This window comes from Cebus imitator, unplaced genomic scaffold (genome assembly GCF_001604975.1).
Source record: "Cebus imitator isolate Cc_AM_T3 unplaced genomic scaffold, Cebus_imitator-1.0 Scaffold235, whole genome shotgun sequence".
In the NCBI taxonomy this organism is placed as follows: Eukaryota; Metazoa; Chordata; class Mammalia; order Primates; family Cebidae; genus Cebus; species Cebus imitator.
In genome coordinates this window covers 1345760-1358366 of record NW_016107550.1, presented here as the reverse complement: position 1 = coordinate 1358366, position 12607 = coordinate 1345760, and the positions used below count along the sequence as shown (strand labels likewise).

At 46.2% G+C, this 12607-nt stretch overlaps 1 protein-coding gene across 1 annotated transcript in view; it reads right to left on the bottom strand.

The window, feature by feature from the left end:
- Positions 1–12607, bottom strand: part of CPXM2 (carboxypeptidase X, M14 family member 2) — a 148886-nt gene that overhangs the window by 118010 nt on the left and 18269 nt on the right. The gene's annotated exons all lie outside the window — the stretch shown is intronic.

Here is a 12607-nt window from a genome sequence, read left to right as displayed (position 1 = left end):
TGACCCCTGTGCTGCTGCTTGCCCCCACACCCACCACAGTGAATGGTGAAGCATTTAGTGAAGGGGGAGGGGTGTACACAGTGAATATGAAAGGCTATGCAGTGAGTGGGGGCCATACAATGACCCGGAGGCCCTGCATTGAGGAGCTGTGTGCAGCAGGCATGCCAACTACCTGAGGCTGACCTCACAGAGGAAAGCCTGGTTACCATGCCCATTTCCCTCACCAGGGTTTGCCCTCACACCTTCCAGGCCTGAAGGACATGAATATGACCCACGTGGGGGCAGTTCCTGGGTCCATATGTTCACAGAGCCATTCTCCACCCTGCCTACCAGAAATTGACTTCAAGCATCTGACCAGCAAGGTTATTTCCCACACTACATACACAGAAATCCTCACTGCTGGCCTCCAATAGCCCTGCCTCCTCACAGAACCTCCTCATGCTGTCCCAGCGGCCCCACCCTGCCCCTCTCGTGGTCTAGCACCTCTGCAGCTTGGCCCCTCAGCCCAGGTTATAATCCCACACCCCATCACTCTCTGAGAGGGCTGGGAGTCTGGGCCCATGCCCTCCACCCTGATCTCCGGACAGTGGGCCCCTTCTGTCAGGTGTCACTCACCTCTTGGGGCTCACAGACCCTGGTGGTCACTGGTACCCACCAGAGGGCCTAGTCAGAAACCAGGGCAAGCTCTGAGAGTCAAGGCCACTGACTCATTAGACTACCCATCCCTTCTGAGAGGCTGGACTCCAGGACATCCTTCAGCCTGGCCCCAGGAGCCTGGGCTCTGACTTGAGCTCTTGGGCTCCCTAAGCTGGGGCTGCTGCCCTGCTGTGCCCCATTCTCATCCTCATCTCCTGCTCAGTCCTTGCTCTTCTCCCCATCACCTGGTCTCAGCCTGTCCTGCTTAGACACAGTCAGCATTCTCAGGAATAACCAGCCTGTCCTGGGAGATCCCACCCACTGAGAGACCCCACCCACCGAGAGACCCCACCCACCGAGAGACCCCACCCACTGAGAGGCCCCACCCACTGAGAGGCCCCACCCACTGAGAGGCCCCACCCACTGAGAGGCCCCACCCACTGAGGGGCCCACCCACCAAGAGACCCCACCCACTGAGAGATCCCGCCCACTGAGGGGCCCCATCCACCAAGAGATCTCACCCACTGAGAGAACCCACTCACTGAGAGGCCCCACCCACTGAGAGGGATATCCCACCCACTGACTGTGACACCCAGCTGGCTAGGCAGCAGGTTCTGTCAGGCAATTCTGGTGGCCTGGAAATAGCCTCTATTCATCTTCACTCTGCCAGCTCTAGTTCCAGGCTCAAGAGACCTGGGGGATTTCAGACCTTGATGGGGAACCAGGCACAGGTCCTGTCCCTCCATGTCCTGTTACTCAATACATACCCACAACAGTCCCACATAACCAAGTATCAGAAACACAGAAAAGATGTGCTGCCATCTTATGAACTTATTTCATTGCCACGCTGAAAGTGTTCCCATCCCCTGGGTCTTTCCTCCACAGCAGAAGATACAGCAGGGGGTGAGTTCCATGGACTTCCTTCAGCAAAGCCACCTTTATTTATATCATTTATACAGTCAAAGCGAGAGACAGGCAGATGGACAGATAGCCCACCAGATGGACAGGCAGACACATATAGATCATGTGCCAGCTCAGTAAGCAACAATAACTGCTATTCCAAACATCGCTTCCAGAAAAAGAGAACGACTCCTATGCATATGAATATTTTAATTCAAAAAAGGAGGTACCTGACTAAAATTACACATCCATCAAAATTGCCTTTCTGTCAATAGACTGAAGCTCTGTCCCATCCTCTTGCCAAGACACACAAGGGGTGAAAAGAAAGTGTCCACAAGTGAGATGTTTCATGGGTGCACATCTAATAGCAACTGGAAATGCAGTGCCTGCCCTCTCACGGGCTAGATCATCCCTCACAACTGCAAGGGCAGATCCCGCAGCCAGCAGCGTCGGCAGCTGCCACATCTAACTGCCCACTAGTCCACTCCTGTGATGGTGTCACAGCAAAGCCAGACACTTCACTCCCTCGACCCACAGCACAAATGATGGCTTTGGTGGGAAGCCCAGATAAACACACATGAACTTGGCCCTCTCACAAACGTGGTCTTACAGGAACCCAATGCCCTAACACTGAGATTTTTTGTCCTTATTAGATGATGCTATCTTTAGAGCCTTGAGCTTTGTTTGGAAGCCTTCTCTACCGCCTGTGCCACTTACAAAGAAGCTAGAGATTCCACACAGAGAAAACACAATGTCCTTGAAAGGCAAAGACAGAATTACTGATCCACGTGGGTTAGTGAGGGCCGTTTGGTTGTAAGAAACCACCACAGCCAATTTAGAGAAGAAGGGAAATCCCTGGAGAGATGAGAGGGATGGCAGAAAGTGAGACGGACAGAAGCCAGACACAGGACAGGGGCAGGTGGAAGGGCACAGAGCTCCTGTCATCTAGGCAGCAGAGCGGTGGACTCTAATGGCACTGTCCACTCCCATCATACCTCTGAGTCTCCACGCGACCTCACACTTGCCTCCAGAGAGGGCCTGACTCACCTGGTCCCCTGGCTGCCCACTGAGATCAGGGTGCCATCAGCAAAACAAGGGGACATCAGGCTCACAACTGACACGGGGCACAGAACAGGCGTCGGCAGCTGCTGTCCAGAGCGGAGGGTGAACACAGCCCGGGGCAGCCTCATCCAGCTTCGGAGTTAACACTTCTACCAACTGCCTTCTCCTGCTGGCCAGTACCCGGAGGGGCAACACCTCCATCTCCGCTTCCCCTCTCCCTTCCTTTCCTGAGATTTTTTTTTTCTTTCCTGGGATTTTTGCGTCTGTCTCCATTAATTCACAGTGGCCCTGGTCAGTCTGTGGCCCTTTGGGACTCCTCAGCCTCTTCTCTGTTTCTTGTGTTCTGGGCCCCGCAGTTTCTCCCTCTCAGACACTCCTCCACCCCCACACCAAGCACGGCCTGGCTTCCATCACACACTGTTTTGCTCTTCCTCCTCTTCCTTCTCAGTCCAGACCTTCCTTCCTTGTTTGGACTTTTCTTTCCACAACCCCGAGGGCAGTCTTTCCCCGCTGTGGCACAGGCTCATCGCCCTCAGACTGACTTCCTAAGACAGCCCCACCTTTCCTTTAACAATCCACCTTCAGAGCCCACACCTCAGCTCTGAGATGTTGCAGGCATTGTCTATACCAATCAGTGACCAATCACATGCACAAAGTTTACAGTCAGGGCCGGGTGCAGCGGCACACACCTATAATCCCAGCACTTTGGGAGGCCAAGGCAGGTGGATCACTTGAGGTCAGGATTTCGAGACCAGCCTGACGAATATGGGGAAACCCCATCTCTACTAGAAATACAAAAATTAGCCGGGTGTGATGGCACATGCCTGTAATCCAAGCTACTCAAGAGGCTGAGGCAGGTGAATTGCTTAAACTCTAGAAGCAGAGGTTAAGTGAGCTGAGATCATGCACTCCAGCCTGGGCTGCAGAGTGAGACCCTGTCTCAAAAAAAAAAACAAAAGTTTAAACTCAGACCACTTGCTTGTCTGGAGACCGGCCTGTTGACTTCGGGGGCAGGCCTCAGAAGCCTGGAGGCTCCCATCATCGGCTGCAGTTGTGAATGCTGGGGCTGGAGTAAGCCGCCTGCGATCTGCAGCTGAAGCAAATACCCAGTCATCTGCCAACGTCTGCTGCAGAAGAAGTTCCTCCAGGTTGTTACTGCTCCCTCCTCGGCACTCTGGCCCTTCACATTCAGGTGGCAGAAGCCCCAGTATCAGTCAGGCACACAGCAGTAACATCAGCTTCACTCAGAAAGTTCTTATCTCATCAATCTTCTAATCTTCTATTCTTTAGTTTTCCCTTTTATAGCCTCCTCTCCTTTCTTCCATCCCACGTCTGCCTTACTCTGACTCCACCCTGTTTCCATGAGCATCAGTGCAACCCAACAAATGTTACTGCAACCCTGCCCTACGCAGGGCGCCATACCCCACGCAGGGCGCCATGCCCCACAGTACGGAATCCTGCAGGCGCTGAAAAAACTACCCACTAAGCCAGCTGGGAGCTACCTGCCTTCCCAAAATCCCATTTTAAAATACTTTTTAAAAGTTAATAAGAAGTTTAAGCATAAAGTAGTCTAAGCACAAGCTCTCTATCCTGCATCCCTTTATGCAAAGATCAACAAGGCAAAACCCTATGTCGGAATCAAGCATCCCAGGAAAAGTTCCTCAGCCCATCTTAAAGAATTATATTGATGTCTGACACAGGAATCTCTACATTTAGAAAGGCAGCATTTTCCTATACTGAAGGACGGGAAAGTAAGGGACTAGAAAATAAAAGATAGGAAAATTCTCTTTTGCTTTAAAGATTCTAAATTAATTCAAAATACAGAATATTGAAATAGTCACCACACTTAATACTCCACTCTAATGAATTTCAGAATATTTCAACTTATTCATTTTTCTCCTTTTCTTTCTACCCTGAGAAGCATCATCCTAGAGATGTGTTTTATTTTGTTTTGAGACAGAGTTTTGCTCTTATCACCCAGGCAGCAATACAGTGGTAAGATGTTGGCTCACCGCAACCTCTGCCTCCCAGGTTCAAGCAATTCTCTTGCTTCAGCCTCCTGAGTAGCTGAGATTACAGGTGCCTGCAACCATGCCCAGCTAATTTTGTATTTTTGGTAGAGACAGTGTTTCACCATGTTGGTCAAGCTGGTTTCAAACTCCTGACCTCAGGTGATCCACCCGCCTTGGCCTCCCAAAGTGCTGGGATTACAGGCGTGAGCCACCACACTGGGCCCATCCTAGAGATCTTTGACAGGTTTACTCAATGTCCAAAATGAATAAAATGACCTGCTCCTCCCCCTTCAGTTCTCCTGCTAAGGGGAACAATACTACAGTGGGGAGAAAATGATGCAGGATGAAGCAAAGCATGCTCAGCCACTCCAGAGAGAGGAGGGGTGGGGAATTTTAAACCTGCAGAATGGTCCAGAGGCCTCAGAGCCACAGGGGCTAGGGCAAAACACTTGAAACCATCTGCAGTTCCCAGGCCTGCTGAGCCTTAAAAAGTGGATGGGGGCCTCTCTCAGCTGCACCCTGGGCTGACAAAGCCTAGAGGGAACACAGTGCAAACAATTTGCCAGATACCAGCAGCTCCCACTCGCTTAGGCCAGTGCTCAAGGCCACTCCTGGTCCCTGAAGTGACATCATTGTCATCACGTCAGTCTCTGGCCTACACCCTGGTCTTTGGACCCCAGCCACAATGGGGAACTGCTGCTAACACCATAACCCCTAGGCAGCTTCTCTGAGACAATAAGCAGCCAGACAAGATCCAAAGCATGAATGAACCGGTGTCCAGGAGACCCCCATGTCTTCAGAACCAGAAATCTCAAAAGAAGGGTAGAGATGGCAGAAGGGAGACAAGCACCGTCTCCCCGCCACGGTCCCAGGCTTGTCTAGGACGGCCACGAGATGACCAGGAGTGACTGTCAGACTAGCACAGGACTTTGCAGGAGCAACCTGTGCATTCTAAGGACTGAAGGAAAAGAAACTGGGGTCTGGAAGCCACTAGCACTAAGTTACAGTCAACAGTCACGGTTGTCAGGTCTCCATATGCAAGCCTGGAGCCTGACAGTCCGAAGTCCCGCTTGCCTTGGCTGAAGTCTCCCACCCCCTGCCTGTGTTCGCCATCGCCCACCCTGTGGAGCTTCGCCAGACAAGCCCCTCACCCAACCCTGCCATCGTAACTGTTCTTATGATAATGTAAATACCTCTCACCCAACCCCACCACTGTAACTGAACTTACTCTGCAACACCCCACCCCCCAAAAAAACTACCCAAACCTATAAAACCAACTCCTACCCCACTGCCCTTTGCTAATGCCCTTTTCGGCCTTAGCCCACCTGCACCCAGGTGAGTAAACAGCCATGTCGCTCACACAAAGCCTGTCTGGAAGGCCTCTTCATTCAAAGTTCGCATTTTTTCAACAACAGTAACTAAGGCCTTTTCAGGCACATGAATACTCAGGAAATGTACCACACTCGCACCATAACCATAGGCCTTTACTGAAAGAACAGCTGGAATCATGCGCCCAGAAACATAGACACAAAGGTGTTGGATACAACAAGTTCTCAATTTCTCTTCAAAGAGTCAGTATGTCAGTATGTTCAGTTCTTCGTCCTCCATTTTAAAGTTTAACTTCCTTGTAGTTTCAGTAAATAACCTTCTCCACCAGTTCTAATCAGTAGCTCACATCTGTTCCCCCCATCCCCTGCTCTGTCCTGACTCACCCCGGTCACCTGCTTCAGTCACCTGCCCCAGTCACCTGCTCTGGTCACCTGCTTTGACCTAGGTCACCCTGGCTACCTGCTCTGACCTGCCTGTAACCATCCTTCCTGCCAAACTACCCATCCTGCCCCTCCAGCTCATACCCCTGCTCTCTTTAAAATAGCCAGTTGGGATTAGTCTAGACTGTGTAGTCTAACCCTAGCCAATAGGGGAATGACACAGCAGTAAGAGCGGCCCCCATCAGGAATAAGTACCCCTTCTCCTCCCTTGTCTAGGTGTGCACTCACCATTGCTCCATCTGTAAGGCGCACCCTTCTATAGAAGTAAACTGCCTGGCTGAGGGGATTTATTTTCGAGTGCTATTTCTTTTGTGGCATCAAAATTTTACATATAACAAAGGCAAGCAAGCATGTGACTGGCAGGTGCAGCAAACACAGAGGACTGCACGGCACTTCCCGAAAAATGAGTCCAGAGGACTCTGCCAGCCAAAGAACTCCAAAAGCATGGCAAAGTGAGAATGAGAGGTTAGAATTTCATCGACTTTAAATTCTCAAAGAAACATCTGGTCCCGTTCCAAGGACCTGTCAATCACAATCCCACTTCGAAGGACTAGGACTTTTCTCCATCCTTCAGAAAACATCACTGAGGAAGACAAGAGTGTGCATCGATGGCTAAGCAAAATGGAGGAGAACCAAGCATTTCAAAGCTTAATTTAAATGTCTGTAATCAGAAAGTTAAAAAAAATCTTTGTTGGAACTGTAACATATTTGTATTACAATGTCAATTGATGATTTAATTACTAGGTTTAAAGAGTGCTTGAAATAAATGGGAAACTCATTGGCAGCTCTTCATCCCCGGGGGTTCCCAGCCAGGCTGCAGGAAAGCGGGCTCCGGCTCCGGCAGTCAATCCTTCAGTGACTCTTGAGCCAATCTGTTCCAACAGCCTCCAGATGAGCTCCCCATTCCTCCCCTAAAACAAACAAATTCATCCTTTACCATTAAATCAAGTTTCTGTTGCTTCTAGGAAGAAAAAAAGATCTAATCCTGAGAAGCATGTGGGTGAGGAGAACACAGAAAAAAAGTGTGAAAACACTTCAGGAAAATATTAATTAGAGATCCGAGATGTGTCACAATCCAGAGGAAAGGAGAATGACAGTCATCCAGGATGAATCTGCTTTTCTCTTAAAGAGAGCACGCCTCTCTGAGAACACTCCACACGGAGCAGGGCGCCATCTCCCAGTCTCACCCTTTATTCCTCAGGAGGTGAGCGTGGGGTCCCCTGCCTCATTCTACCCCACCCCACATGCACTGCCTTAGATCTGCCTCTTGCTAGCAGTGTCTGCATTGCAGCTACTTTACAAAAGAGACATTCGCCCTCTGGCACAGATTCATTAGTCCTCATCATCATCATCGTCACCATTTATGCACAGCAACTCTTGAACAAATTGCAAATGTCCATTGCATATAAGATCATGGTGGCCTTTGCAGTCCAGAAGTTCCAGGGCACAATCAGACTATAGCACATAAGAAAGAATTCTGAATCTGGCATTGACCCCAACACCCCACCTTCAGTATCCCAAATTTATCCAGAGGGTGGGAGACTTTCATGAGTCATGTCATGAAAATTGTTTTAAAAATGTAGTTATTTGGGGAGCAATAGGGCAAACCTGCAGGTAACTACAGAGAGCCAGACTGGCTAGAGACTCCTGTCATTGAATCTGCACAATGACCCCAAGAGATGGACATCGTTGCGCCATTTTACACATGAACAAGCTGAGACTCAGGGATGCCGAACACAGTTAAATAGCCTTTAGGTGTCTGAGTTATAAAATCTCAAGCACAAATTTACACCACCTCTGTCTGACCTGAAAACTCTAGAGTGTAACACAAACGAAGTTGCTTGGTGGTGTTTGGGGTCACACCAGGAAAAGAGCTGGAGCCAAGACAGGCATCCTGCACTGGACGAGCAGAGCTCAGAGTCCAAGGCCCAATGGCCTGCTCTGATTGCCTCAAGACATGGTGGGCACTGCCAGGAATAAGCACACAGCCCTCCTGAACTGTTGCTTTCATTGTCAACTATAAATGGAGTAGCTTCGACTTAACAGAATTCTTCCCTTTGTCTTTCTGAACTTGACGTTGCCTTTGATCAGTGAAGTATGGAGGCAGTTTCCCAGGGCACTGAAGATCTGTCTGCAGTAGCTTTCTGCCTTTCTCAGATACCACTGGCTTCCCTGAGGGGCAGGGCCTCTCTCTGGATCTTGGGAAATCTCTGAGCCATTCTCAGCCTTATCCAGTCGTCCTTCGAAAGCTCTTTAACACCCACCACAGCAGACAGGATCCTCCAGACCCTCATCACTGGGCTTCCCCAGACAGCAGCTCTTACCCCAACTGAGCATCAAAATCTCCCAGGGAACTTAAAGGAAAGGTGCCCTAACCCCTCCCCAGAAACTGATCAATAGGACGCCAAAGGAACCCACCACTAGTCTGAAGTTTCCAAGTGATTGTTCTGAGACAACCAGTCTCAGAAGAGAGTCCCTGCAAACCTGGCTGAGGTCTTTTACCTGTGAGGCTATGCAAGCTCTGAGATTTTCTTTCCCAGGCCCCAGTGGGTCCAACAGAGGAAACTCTCTTTCCAGCCCATGCTGGCTATAGTGGCTGACATCTGGAGGCAGCCCAGAGCCTCAACCTCAAAGGTTTTGACCACCTACCTTCTTCTTAAATGTCCAGCTCAGTGGCTAACTCTGTCTAAAAAGTCTCCCAAGACTTCCTCCCCTGCACTCAACCCTCTCAGGCTATGTACACCTGCCTTTAGCCTAACCTCCTAGAAAAAGAACTAAAACAGATTTGCAAGAAAAAAATAAACAAGCCCATCCAAATGTGGGTGAAGGATATGAACAGACACTTTTCAAAAGAAGACATATATGAAGCCAACAAACATGAAAAAATGCTGATCATCACTGATTATTAGAGAAATGCAAATCAAAACCACATTGAGATACCACCTCATGCTAGTTAGAATGGCAATCATTAAAAAATCTGGAGACAACAGATGCTGGAGAAGATGTGGAGAAATAAGAATACTTTTATACTGTTGGTGGGAGTGTAAACCAGTTCAACCATTGTGGAAGACAGTGTGGTGATTCCTCAAAGACCTAGAAATAGAAATTCCATTTGACCCAGCAATCCCATTACTGGGTATATACCCAAAAGATTATAAATCATTCTATGATAAAGATGCATGCACACGTATGTTCATTGTGGCACTGTTTACAATAGCAAATACCTGGAACCAACCCAAATGCCCATCAACGATAGACTGGACAAGGAAAATGTGGCACATATACACCATGGAATACGATGTAGCTATAAAAAATGATGAGTTTGTGTCCTTTGTAGGGACATGGATGAAACTGGAAACCATCATTCTCAGCAAACTGACACAAGAACAGAAAACCAAACATCACATGTTCTCATTCACAGGTGGATGTTGAACAATGAGAACACAGGGACACAGGGAGGGGAGTATCACACACTGGGGTCTGTTGGGGGCGGCAAGGGAAGGACAGTGGGGGGTGGGGAGGTTGGGGAAGGATAACATGGGGAGAAATGTCAGATGTAGGTGATGGGGGGATGGAGGCAGCAAACCACACTGCCATGTGTGTACCTATGCAACAATCCTGCATGATCTGCACATGTACGCCAGAACCTAAAGTACAATTTTAAAAAAAAGAAAGAAAAAGTCCACACTGTTACCTGGTAGTGTAGTCTGTCTCCCTGAACAGGCTGTGAGCCTCTAGATCAGCAATGACAAGTTTTCATCCTTGAATTCCCAATGCCCAGCCAATGCTTCCAAATAAATGAATGAATTTGCATTATGATCCAATATAACTGATAATCCCTATGTCTGCATTATCACGGAAAACTAACACTGTTCTTTACACATTGCTTATAAGACTCAAAAAAAGGCATTATTGATTCAAAAGAGCATTTCTTAACCCTCAAGCACTTGCTTATTATCATCTTCATGAATTTTTCCACATCCATGTACCACCTGCACTATTATTTCCTTAATGTTTCTATTTAAATCAAATTAGTTTAATGAAAATTTGTTCCTATAAAAGGAAACTTTGTCACTAGAAGACAATATGAAAATATCTTCATGACCTTGGGGTGGGCAAAAAACATTCTCATCACAAAGCAAAAAGTACTGACCACAAAAAAAATATTGATGATTGGTTTATATTAAATTTGAGAGCATTTATTATTCAAAAGCCACCTCCATTAGAGTTAAAAGTGAGCCAAGAAGTGGGAAAATACATTCACTATGCATGTATCTGATACAAGACTCATATTCACTGTATTTTCAAGAAAAACAAACAAAAAAAAACCCTCCTATAAATCAACAAGAAAAGCAACAGGCAAAAGAACTGAGCACATATTCACAAATGAGGTTATCCTTATGGTAAGTAAGCATTAGTGGTTAGTCATCAGGAAAATGAAAATTAAGACCACAATGAGATGTCAGTATATACCCACCAATATGAATAAAATAAAGACCGACAATATCAAATGCTGGTGAGGATGTAAAGCAACTAGAACTGTCATTCACTGCTGGTAGAAGTGTTCACTGGTACAATCAATTTGAAAAAATCTCCAGCAGCACTTAGTCATACACTACGATCCAGCAATTCTTATAGGTATACACGCAGCAAAAAATACACTCATATATTCCAAAAGACTTATTTGAGAGTGGTCCTAACAGCACCATTTGTAATAGCCAAAAACTGAAAACAATCCAAATGCCCATCAACAAGAGAATGAATAAATAACCTGCAGTACAGTCATGTACTAGAATACTATAAATCAATAAAAAATAAATGAACCATACTATATACAACAACACAGATAAATCTCATAAACATAATATTGAGCAAAATAAGTCAGACCCAAAAAAGCATACAATGTATGAGCCTATGAATATTAAGTTCAAAACAGGCAAAGTTTTATCTGATAGTGGTTATTTTTGAGGAGAAGCAGGAGTAATGGTTACTGACTGGGAGTAGACAGGAAGCCTGAAGTTGAGACCTCAGAAGAACAACAATACATAAAAGACAAAAGGCTGCTAGAAACCAGAAGAAACTCTTCTGTTTTAGAGGTTCTGCATTTTGAGCTAGTCAACACTTATAGATCTGAGAAAAGGCTTAGACTGCCCCTCCTGGAGAAAATCTGGCTGAATCTTGCCTCATTCAAAAATCAATAAAGAACGATCACTAATGTTCAGTCTGTGCAGAATAAAAAATTCCACCAAAAGAACATCAAAGGAGGCACACCATCCAAAATACTCAGAGAAATAACGTGACGTTGAAAGTAACTTGATGTGATAGCTAGGAAAATATTTTACCCAGACACCATTTATCCTATGTATAATCCAAGAGCCATGGCCTCTACTCGCCATAAAAAAAAAAAAGAATGCTAAAGAAAAGGATAAACAGAAAAATATTTTAAATAAGGCAAAATAGCAAGAAAACTAAAACTGCAAAAGCAGAATTAAAACCCACAAGGAAGGTCTATTCCCTGTGAACAGGGGTCTTTGCCAACACAGTAAAGAAAAAATAAATAAAAGTATAAGAATTGAAAAGGAAAAAACAAAATTGTCATTATTTCATATACACTATGATTTTGTACTCAAATATCAATATATAATTAATAAGAGTTTAACAAGAATGCTGAATAATCAACATACAAAAATTAACTATACACCTGTAGTCTAGCAATAAATAGTAGAATATTGAAATTAAAGGTATCACAGAATAGCAAGCATCAAAGAATAAATCTATTAAAAGACATATAAGACCTCTAGAAATAAATTTTTATGAGTGATATTAAAGAAGGTCTAGTAAGAGGAGAGATATACCATATTCATGGATTAGAAGAGTCAATGTTGTAAATGTGTTCATTCTCCCAAATTGATTCATAAAATCAGTGCAAATCTAAATCAAAATTCCAAGAGGATTTTTGTAGAACTTGACTAGCTGATGAAATTTGTGCATGTATGTTTACAAGTACACACAATGGGTCAAGAATAAACAAAACATCTAAAGAAGAGTGGGTCCTGCTCTACCAGATGTCAAGATTTGTTATAAAGCTACAGTAATTAAGAAATTGAGGCCGGGCGCGGTGGCTCAAACCTGTAATCCCAGCACTTTGGGAGGCCGAGGCGGGTGGATCACGAGGTCAAGAGATCGAGACCATCCTGGTCAACATGGTGAAACCCCGTCTCTACTAAA